The sequence below is a fragment of the Chrysochloris asiatica genome, unplaced genomic scaffold (assembly GCF_000296735.1).
Source record: "Chrysochloris asiatica unplaced genomic scaffold, ChrAsi1.0 scaffold00012, whole genome shotgun sequence".
In the NCBI taxonomy this organism is placed as follows: Eukaryota; Metazoa; Chordata; class Mammalia; order Afrosoricida; family Chrysochloridae; genus Chrysochloris; species Chrysochloris asiatica.
In genome coordinates this window covers 12,105,992-12,116,827 of record NW_006408530.1, presented here as the reverse complement: position 1 = coordinate 12,116,827, position 10,836 = coordinate 12,105,992, and positions in this window count along the sequence as shown.

The following is a 10,836-nucleotide window of genomic DNA, read 5'->3' as shown; positions in this document are numbered from 1 at the left end:
TGATGCCATGTATATTTCAGTAGTCTGTGCACCATAGGGTTATAAATGGCTGACTATTTGGAAGTTGGTTACTAGACTTTTTTCCTAAGGTGCCTGTGGATGGACTCCAACCTTGAACCTTTCAGTTGAGCACAGCCAAGCACATTAACCATTTTGCACCACCCAGGGACTTCGGTTGTTGTTGTTAAGTACCATCAAGTCGATTCCAACTCACAGGGTTTCCCAGGCTGTAAATCTTTATGGGAGCAGAAAGCCTCATCTTTCTCCCATAGAACAGCTGGTAGTTTCGAACTGCTGAACTTGAGGTTTGCAGTACGATTCATAACCATTACGCTACCATATCTCCCTAGGGACTTTGGTTAGATAGTAATTAATCCTGGTGGTGGCTGTGTGCCATGGAGTCGGTTCCAACTCACTGAGACCCTGTACAGGGTTTCCGAGGCTGTAAATCTTTATGGGAGCAGAATGCCTCATCTTTCTCCCATGGAACAGCTGGTCGTTTCGAACTGCTGACCTTGCAGTTGGCAGCCCGATTCATAACCACTACGCTACCAGAGCTCCTTTTGATTAATCATAAGGAAGAAGAAATAATTAGGAAATTGTTGTTGTTTTTTACGTGCTGTGGAGTCAGTTCTGACACTCATAGTGACCCTGTATAGAGTTTCTGAGGAGCAGCTGGTGAGCTTGAAATGCCGATCTGTGGTTCAAACTGACCTTGCATTCATTAACCTACAGCGTCATACCAGAACAGAAAAGTAAGAAAAGGGGATATAAAATGTCAGAGAGGGAAAGAGAAAGTAATTTATCTTGCTTTGGTTTCCTCAAGTCCAGAAAGGAAAACAAATAGCATATACCTTATAGAGGGGTTAAGAGCCATAAATGATATAACATGCATATGTATAAAGTTCCCTCATGACAATATGTCCAGGAGGGAACAGTCGCTGGCAAAGGATGTCATGCTGGGTAAGATGGAGAGTCAAAGAAGAGGAAGACCCTCCAACGAGATGGATTGGCCAGGTGGCATCATTGATGGCGTCAAGTATGGCAGCGGTAGTGAGGTTGGCCCAGGATCAGACATTGTTTCATTCTGCTGTGCATGGGGTCGCTATGAGTTGGTTCCAACTCGATGGCACCTGACAACAATGTATAAAGTACTATCATTGTTCCTGGAAAATGGCAAGATAAACGCTAGCGAATATTATTTGTACATTTGGATGAAATAATGTTAGCATAGCATTCATCTTATTTTCATCATTTATGGACTTTTTAAAATTAGAAAATATATTTCCCAATACTTTTTATACTACTTTATATTTTGCTAAGACTTTCTCACCTGTTTCTTGCTTCTGCTTTCAGTGCACTCAAATCAGTGATAACTTTTTTATTGAAATAAATTATTGTCCTTTCATATTACTTCTTCGAGAAAACAATATTCACTTATCTAGTTGTTAGGTCATCATTTTTATTTCAGGCATCAGGCAGGCATCCAGATTTTCCTGAGGAAAATAAGTCATTAATGCTTCGTAACTTAACACATCTCAAGGTTAAAAGGGCTGACAAAATGAGACCTTTATTTTTGCTTGCTTATGAGCTAAAAATGAAGATATATTGGAAGTGTTAATGACAAATATGTAAAATCTTCCATTTTAATCTTTTGAAATAAGATCAGTTTCCTGCTTGACTTCTATGAAACCTTAAATAAATCCTGCCTACCACCTTTCTCTGATCCCTGAAAACTGTCTTAACTCTTTCTTTGTTCTTACTTGTCGCTCTATACTGAAATCACTTGATGTTGTTTATCAGACTAACCATCTACCCACCCTCTTCACCCCAAAGCATCAAACTTCACCCCAAAGGATCAAATACAGTTGGGAACTGTATTCTCTTAATTTTGGGTCCCTAGCACCTATCACAATGCTTCACGAATAGTTGTTGTTAAATGCTGTCAAGTCGGTCCAACTCATAGCGACCCTGTATAGGATTTTTGCAGAGCGGCTGGTGAGCTTGAACCACCGAACTTGCAGTTCAAACCCACCTTGCAATACTCAGTGTATTAACCTGCAGTGACATACCAGGTGTTCAATAAATACTTAACATATATATGTATATGGCCTGTTATTGTTGTTATTATGTGCCGTGGAGTCAGTTCCAGCTCATAGAGACCTTGCACAGGATTTCCGAGGCTGTTAATCTTTACGGGACCAGAAAGCCTCATGTTTCTCCCGGGGAATGGCTAGTAGCTTTGAAGTGCTAACCTTAAGGTTAGCAGCCCCACTCGTAACCACTATGCTACCAGAGCTCATTATATATGACCTTTTGTTAAGTGCCATCAAGTTGATTCCGACCCACAGCGACCATGTAAACGGTTTCTAAGAAGCAGCTGGTAAGCTTCAACCACTGATTATGCAGCTCAAATGGCTTTGCAGGCTGGCACATTAACCACAGTGCCACACTAGGACTCTTGTATATGGCCTGTTGTTGTTATGTGTCATCGAGTCGGTACTGACTCTTAGCGACCCTATGCACAACAGAAGGAAACACTGCCCAATCCTGGGCTAACCTCCCTATTGTTGCCACGCTTGAGTCCATTGATGCAGCCACTTGGCCAATCCATCTTGCTGGGGGTCTTCCTCTTTTTCTCTGACCCTCCACCTTACCAAACATGATATCCTTCTCCAGCAACTGGTCTCTCCTGACAATATGTCCGAAGTATGAGAGACCAACTTTGGCCATCTTGGCCTCCAAGGAGCACTCTGGCTGTACTTCTTCCAACACAGCTCTGTTTGTTTTTTTGGTAGGAGAACACTTTCAATGTTCTCCTCCAACACCATAGCTCAGTGCTCTTCTGACATCCATTTTGACCTTTTCCTTCTTTCTTATCTTTATTAATGACTTTTTGCTTTCTTCAGATATGATGTTCTTGATGTCATCCCACAACTCTTCTGGTCTTTGGTCTTTAGTGTTTAATGTATCAAATCTGTTCTTCAGATGATCTCTACAGTCAGGTGGGATATATATATTCTAATACCTTTAATATATGAGGATTATAGAAATGTAGTCCCATATTCCTTGGTTGTTTCTTTGCCTCTCCTGGCTGTTTTCTGAGGAACAAGCATGCTGCAATGCCCCATCTGACACATTCCCTTGTCCTGCTCCGGTTCATAATCATTTTTTGTTTTCTAGTGAGCAGAGCTGTAGTCAGGAAAAGCTGGCACTAACATACACACACAAAGGTAGACTGTCTATAAAGGAAGACCTCAAAGGTGGCAGAGTACCCTAGGAATTAACTATGATCCAGTTGTGGTCATTAGCTCTTCCAAGTAAAAATGTGATTTTGCCATTGTACTCAGGGTGAAGAGCCTCTTGGGTCTGACTGAAACCATGTGTATTTATAAGAGAGTAATTTATAAGCCAGGTGACCTGTTTATGTCCTTATTTTCAGTGATTGAATACTTGTACCTGCTCTCCAGGTCACTTACTTACTTAATGATATCAGAGCACCTATAAATCTACCTGGTAATCAGAAGGTGACCGTGGGAACAGAACAAGATGAGTTAACCTATCCCAAGGACAATTTTAGGAGTCCTGGTATGATGCTGTGGCATAATACACTGGACTACAAGGTCAGTTTGAATCAATAGGTCGGTGGTTGAAATGTACCAGCTCCTCCTTGGAAACCCTATATTGGGTCGCAATGAATCAGAACCGATTCGATGAAATTTAACAACAAGGATGATGCTAGTCAGCCTGGTGAACTATTTTGTCCAACAACAGAGTACAGCAGTGCTTCTGTTTGGTGACTAGGAGGAAATGGAATAAGGAATAATAGAAGATCTCAAGTAGGCATTTGAAAACCCTTGTACATTTTCCCCCCTCATTGGCAAAAAGAACAGTTTAAAAATTCATGAACAGAACATCAGTGGCATTTTATCAGTCTTGATAATGAGTTTGTATAATTTAGTTTCATAATTCTTTCATTCCAATATAAATTCCTAGGATAATGCTAATGTGGTATTACCAGTGATGGTGCTGCAGAAGGAGAAAGGGAGAGGAGTGAAGTTTGGTGAGAATTCTCTGGGTCTTCTACCTCCTCTCACTGAAGAATCACCACACTCTCAGCATCAACTCCATTTCATTAAGAAGTTGAAGTGTGTATGCTTGTGGGTTTCACTAGTTTACTGGCCTCCTACACCTAATAATGCCACGTGATAATCTACAGCCAGTGCATCCTCCACCCTTTTGAAGAAACTATTAAGTGTAGGTTAAGTGATCATTATAAAAATAAAATATGTTGTACCTCTTGTCAAGGACTATAGTGAGTCTTTCAAGCCCTAGCTCAAGGTCCTTTCTTATTCCAGAGGTTGGAAGCCCAAGCACCTACAGAGGCCAGGCCCGTGGGAATGAAGCAGGAAGTCACCACAGTGAACGGGAGAATCAAGTCCTTTCTGGAGGAGCAAACTGCTCCACTCCAGAGAATTGTGGCAAGGCAGGAATGTTGACCTAGTGTTACCACCTTGTCCAGTTTTTCAGGTAAAGCAGGAAATCCAAATCTTCATGTGGAAATGTTTGATTTAAGTGTTGACAATTAATTCATTTTTTATTATTATTTTCAAACTGTGTATAAGCCAAAAGAACACTCCTACGGGTGTGATTTGGCCTGTAGTCTTCTAGTTTATAGTATTGGTCTTATAATGTCAATTTAGAGACTTTGCTTTCTGTAGGTTTTGCTTTTCTTCAGCATGTTTTTTAAATATATCTTATGCCTAATTTTATGATATTGAAACTCTCTTCTTCTTCACCTGAATACTTTGTGTATATGTTTTTCTTTGGTTGCTACATTTACTCTGAAGACCTGAGTGTTGCAGTCAGCGATCCTATGCTAATTGAAGCCCCTCAAGACATTTTCCATTTAACCCAACTAAACATCAACAGACGTTACTGCTTACTTAGTTGTGCCTGATTGTCTGTTTCATGGGATTAAAGATTTTGTGCTCTTTGCCCCCTCCCCTTTCTAGAATTCACACAGAGGTGATCTTTCTCCTCTTGTTTCTTGAGGCCGTACCAGACAATTAATGAGATTTTACTTATGTTGATTATATTTGCTGCAGATGTTGATTGGACTTGAGAAAACATAGATTTTAGTACAAACATTAAAACAGTTATTTTTACACAGGCTTCTTCAATGGCTGAGGAGTATTCCTATGTTTACTTTAACAATAACTTGATTCTCTAGGTCTTGATGATACATTACTTTGCCTCTATGCAGTACTGATATTCCAAGTAGGAACTTGGCATCCAGTGCCAAGTGAACTAAAGAGTGCTAAACATTTTCAGAACAAAAGAGTACGTAAACATTAGTTGTTACAGTGTGCTGCATGACCCCAAGTGGGCATGATTCACAATTATTTTATTCTTATAGAACAGTTTTGGGAAAAACAGTATTGAAGTCAGTTGATTTTTTTGTCAGTGATTTGACCTGCATATATTGAGCTGCATCTGAGTGGCCAAAATGCCAGTAATGGATAGCAAGATATGAAAAGTATCTGAAAAAGTATCCCTTATAACTTGCTTATTAGTTCATTCCTAAATAGATTATATAAATCATGCAATTGTTAAAAATATCAATATTCCCTTGGATAAACTTCACTAACCTCTACAGAATGGCAAAAGGTAACAAAAAAAATATGTTGTTGACTAATTCACAAAAATCATAAATAATTTTTCCCTCAGAATTATGGTGGCTTCATCACTTAGCTCTGATGTGACTATTTCTATTCTTTGAAACAGTTCTCTAGATGTTTTTTTTTTTTTTTAAAGTTTATGTATTTGTGAACTGGTAATTTCGTTTTTAGCTTTTAAGAAAGGCAGACCTATTAACCATTTTCTACATATGCGTACAGCCCCTCACTTTGAAGTTATATGTCTCAACTGCTTTTTCTTTGCTATCAGATAGGATAGTGACAGCAAAGAGAAATCTAAACTATGTGGAGTAATTCATATGAAGGAAAAGGCCAGATAGTAACACTGTGTTCTTTTTGATTCTTTGCATATTTTTCTCTACTTGGCTATAACAAAAAGAAATAGAAGTGTAATGCTGGCTTATACTTATGTAAAGTTTGTGACTTTTTCCAGTAATGAGGTGGTACCTTCCCTAATGCTTTTAGGATCAAGGAAATATTAATAGGCTCTTTTATAGTCACTGTGAGTGGGAACCAACTTGACAGCACTTAACAATAACAACATAGCTCTGGTGACACAGCATTTTAGAACTCAGTTGTTAACCAGAAGGTTGGGCTTGAACCCACGTAACTGCTTTGTAGGAGAAAGATCTGGTGATCCGCTCTTTGGGAGGAAGATTACAGCCTAAAAAACCCTATTGGACAGTTTCGCTCTCTCATTGAAGTCACACTGAATTAAAAGACAGGACCTAACAACTATAGATACAAATATATCTGTAAATACAGATTTTTTGGGAAATAATAAATTTCCTGATTACATAGTTATTATATAAAATTTTGAAAATACAGAAAGTAAAGATATCCATGTACATATCCAGAGACAGTCACTGGAAGGATGGTGCTGATCTATCCTGATTTTCACATCAGCAGCAGCATTTTTAAAATTAAGAGTATAATTAGACATGCCACTTTGTAATATGTTTTCAACTAGCAATATCATACGCCCTTCCCAATGCTATTGGGTTTTCTATAACATGAGTTTCATGGCTATGCATGAATAACAACAATGTGGACACTCAAACTGTGTAGTAAGAGATACAGTTTTAAGACTTTGTAGACATTATTTTATGCCCAGAACAGCCCTATAAATTACAATCTCCATTTTACAAAGAAACAGATTTTAAAACTCGTCCAAGATCACAACCTAATAAAGGATAGAGCCAAGAGTCTTATACAGACAGTCTTAAGTCCAGAATTTTGTGTCTTCAACAGTATGTTTCCCAGCCCTTCGATGCACTAATTAATTTAACTATAACACTATTTTAGACTTTCAGGTTATCTGCAATATAGTTTTTAACTATTGGAAATAATACTCATGAATCTGTGAGAGGCAGTTTGAACTGGATCCAATTAGTATCACTCATCCCAATTTCACAACTAGGCTTAGTCAGATGTCTATGGCTTCGGCTGGACTGACTGGAACAGCTCGGATTATCTCTTGCCTGTGTTCTCTCATCCTCAAGAGGCCTAGCAAGGGTTGTTCTTGTCGCACTGGTATTCCAAGAAAACAACAACGGAAGACACAAAACCTCTTGAGGTTTAATCTCAGAATTTGAAAAGCATCACTTTCATTACATCTCATGGGTCAATGTAAGTCACATGACCAGCCCAACTTGAAGGTATGGAGTAATAGATACCTGCTCTTGATGGGACAAGCCACAAAGTATTTGCGTTCATTTACTAACTACCATACTTAATATTTAGTGTCCGGAAGCCTTCTATATATTAAAGTATGTTACTTGCTGCACTTTTGTAGCAAGAAAGGACTGATTTACAGACTTCTTCTACCAACAGGTTGAAGTAGACCAAAGTGATAGTTACCTTACTCTCAGGAGCCAATTTCTGTACCTTCAGAGTTTGTACAAAACGTAGCCTTTCTGCATGAGTATGATCCCTCATGTGCAGATTATAAACTTTAACAGTCTTCTTCATTGAAACAGCAATAAAACTCTGAAACTAGTTACCAGAGCAAGAAAGATGTGTTGAGAGTATCTTGGCACAACTGTAAAAAATAAATGCAAATATTCTGGGTGTGATTTGGGTGAGTAAGTGGAGCCTGGAAGAGATACTGGGACTCTTACAAAGGATGTATCTGAGGCAGATGTTTTGGAAGAGGTGGCTGGCTGCACAGTGAAGATAAGAGTCAAATGGAAATAGTAAGCAGAGAATAAAATGAGCTAATCTGCTAGGTCATTTTTTAAAAAATTGAGAGAAGATATAACTGCAGGATAAGTATGATCATAAATATAAATATATTATTTGAGTATATGTATGAAAGGTAAAATAGATGGAAGAAAGGTGAAAGTAGGCTAGCTAAGGACTATAAAGGAGCTATTTGAATAATTGATATATTGTAGAAAGATTATTGGAAAGGAAAAATGTCATGTAGGGTTATTCTAACAAGGATAATTTAACTAAGCAGCATATTTTATAATGATGGAAAGATTATGACTGTATTCACTTATTACCCAAACAAACGATAATGATGTTGTAGCCACTGAAACATTGCTCTCTAAAATGCTATTGCTGTGGTTATTTTTTAATCCAATTGTATCTTTTGCTATATGTATACATTGTTTTGGGGTTTTAAGTATGCATGCATATCTTATATAGCATTTGTTCTCAATTGGAGGCATTCACTCTCACAATTGCAGAAATGGACTTAAAGCTTAAAGACTTCTCTTTAAGTATGTCATGAGGTTTTAATCATACTATGAAAAGTATAAATGATCACTTAGACTTATATAGCATGTTAAATACTGGTTTGATATTTATATCATCTCACCTTGACACATTAACAAATTGTTGTTGTTGTTGTTAAGTGCTATTGAATCGATTGAAACCCATGGCAACCCTGTATAGGGTTTCTGAGGAGCAACTCATGAGCTTGAACCTCTGACTTTGTGATTCAAACTGACCTTGCAGTCCAGTGCATTAACCTACAGCGCTACAGGACTCCATTAATAGATTATTGAGTGTTGATTCTACCTCAAGATATATTCAAGTATCTCCACTGAGTACAAGATAAATATGTGCTGTCATTATAAACATCTTAGTAGGATTTCTTCAAAATATCACATGATTTAAAGATCAATTGATTATTCCTATTGTTAATCAAGTTTGATGTTATTTAGAAGAACCGCTGGGATTTGGCATGGAATAATGCAGAAGAATTTATGAAGAATAGCTATTTACTTATTTTCATAATGTTGTCTTTTCTAATGTTTAATCATTGTGGTGTTTTGGTGATAATTTAAAATATACATTTAACATTGTATAAAGTAGAAAGTTCATTTTTAGATTGACAAGAATATCAGTAAAACAGATTGAAAGAGGGCTGCTACATTAATTAGCATCCTGAGGACGTTATGGTAGGTGATCAGAGAGAGACCCAGCCCGTCTGAGCTCATCATCAAATTTGATTCCTAAATGGTCAAAAGAAGCCAACACTGCAAAGAAAGAAATGAAGTCACTGAAATATAATTCACCAAAAGGCAATTCTTTTAGAGAGTAATTGCCTATTGAAAGGAAGCAAGAATATTAAAACATTGGTGGAATTCGGTCAGATATCCCTCTCAGAACATACACACTACCACCTCCACCACATACTTTTTAAATTTCATTATTATTGCCATAAAAGTGTTTTTGAAATAAATTCAAATTATGTCCTATATCATGAATTCTGAGTTTTAATGAGATGGAAAAGCCTTTTAGATTTTCTCTTTTATCCTACTTCTGTAGAGTGAAAAACAAACAATGAAAGTAGGTTATTTGTAACAGAACCTGTAGGGGATGTAGTAGAAAGAATCTGTAATTTTTGAAAATATACCAGTGTAATATTAAATGTTAAACTCTGAAAAGAGGGAAAACTTGTTTTAATAATACAGACTACAAAAATAAAGCTTGATGAAGTCTCAGATGGTATCTCTAAAGAGATAAACTTATCAGAATTTTGGAGGCAAATAGAATAGGTTATTTTATACGTAGCAGAAGACAGCATTAGTTTCAAAACTTTGAGAAACACAACTTGAAATCCTTCCCTGAAACTGCCCTGTTGGCACTTGCAGAAATATATCAGAGCTCTAAACTGGTACAGTTCTATTTTACCAAATAATTCTTAGGGAATTATAAAGATGGCACAGATTAATGTACAGTGATATTTACCTCACATTTATTTGTAATTGTGAAGATTTGAAAGAAAATCTATGTCTTCAGAAGGGAAGTGAATAAGGTACATACAATACGAGTATTAGCAAAATTCTATCCAGTAATTTAAAATTGTGCTTTGGAAAAATATGTATTGTCCTGGTGAAATACTCAGGAATAAAATAAAATATGAATTGGCAATTAGTCAATATTTAAAGGGGAAAAGAAACTCCTTTACATAGAGAAAAAGTTGGAATTGGTACTCTTTTGGAGAACACCTTAGCAGTGTTTATAAAGTTGAAAATGTGCATACATTAATATGATTGCTATACCAATAAATAAATTGATGCATAATCATATGATAGTATACTATTCAGTTGTTAAAAATTAATGAATTGCATCTATATATCTAAAACCAAGATAGAGCTATATATCTCCATAGGGACAGCTCTCAAAACAATGTTAAGTTTTAAAAAGCAAGTTGCAAAAGGATCTATTTGCACAATAACATTTGTGTAAAATTTTTAAACGCATATAGTAATAACAAATATTATTTATGTATACATATATAGAGAATAAACATATAAAAACAAGGCTTGGACTGAATTGTTTTCAACCTGTCTAAATGGGGTTGATAAAAGGTAAGGGGGAAAGGACTCCTGTGATTCAATAGGGAATGATTGCTATCAGATATGACAGTGAGTGTTGGAAAGGTAAATGTAAAATGTTTAGTAACAAAAGGAGGGAAGTGGCTGATTTTGCAGCCCAGGAGCGGAGATCCCTGGAACCAGCAAGAGAGAAAAGCAAAGTGGAGACCCTGTCTGGGGAGGAAGTGACACTAGGGATGGAGGCAGAGATGATGAACAGAAGTGGCTGGGGACTCTGGACTCAGGGAGGGAGAGGGACTGTGTGGTGGCGAGGGGGGCACGTGTGGGCTGTGCCCTTTGGTCAT